The sequence below is a fragment of the Tupaia chinensis genome, unplaced genomic scaffold, assembly GCF_000334495.1.
Source record: "Tupaia chinensis unplaced genomic scaffold, TupChi_1.0 Scaffold140548_1, whole genome shotgun sequence".
Taxonomy (NCBI): domain Eukaryota; kingdom Metazoa; phylum Chordata; class Mammalia; order Scandentia; family Tupaiidae; genus Tupaia; species Tupaia belangeri.
Window position 1 is genome coordinate 1,073,482 of NW_006200423.1, and position 312 is coordinate 1,073,793.

Genomic DNA, 312 nt, shown 5'->3' on the forward strand with positions numbered 1-312 from the left:
CACGTACCCAGCTGGCTCGCGGTGGAGGGAAATCAGCGACCGGCGTTTTTCTCACTTCGCCGCCTGGGGAGAGTCTTGGAAACTAGCAAGAGTCCAGCTCAGGATCCGGACAAACGAGAGCCCTGGACGCGTGGAGAAAGTGACCGGGAAGCGGGTCCACTCCGGGAGCCCGTCCTCTCCCGGGTCCGAGCGAGACTCGCGGGCTGCCCCTCGCCAGGCTTCCCAGGTAGGGCGCTCTGGGAGGACGGCCGACCCCAAGTCCTCGCGCGCCCAGGACGGCCTCCCTCCGAGCGTCCCAGCGCTCCCGCCGCG

General features: G+C 68.9%; 1 protein-coding gene and 1 long non-coding RNA gene across 2 annotated transcripts in view; one reads left to right on the forward strand and one right to left on the reverse strand.

The window, feature by feature from the left end:
- Positions 1-312, reverse strand: part of LOC102482621 (uncharacterized) — a 234,343-nt gene that overhangs the window by 81,555 nt on the left and 152,476 nt on the right. The gene's annotated exons all lie outside the window — the stretch shown is intronic.
- Positions 7-312, forward strand: part of ARSJ (arylsulfatase family member J) — a 51,340-nt gene continuing 51,034 nt past the window's right edge. Inside the window, exon 1 of the mRNA XM_006162794.3 lies at positions 7-226. The gene's annotated coding sequence lies outside the window, so the exon portion shown is untranslated. The remainder of the gene's footprint in view (positions 227-312) is intronic.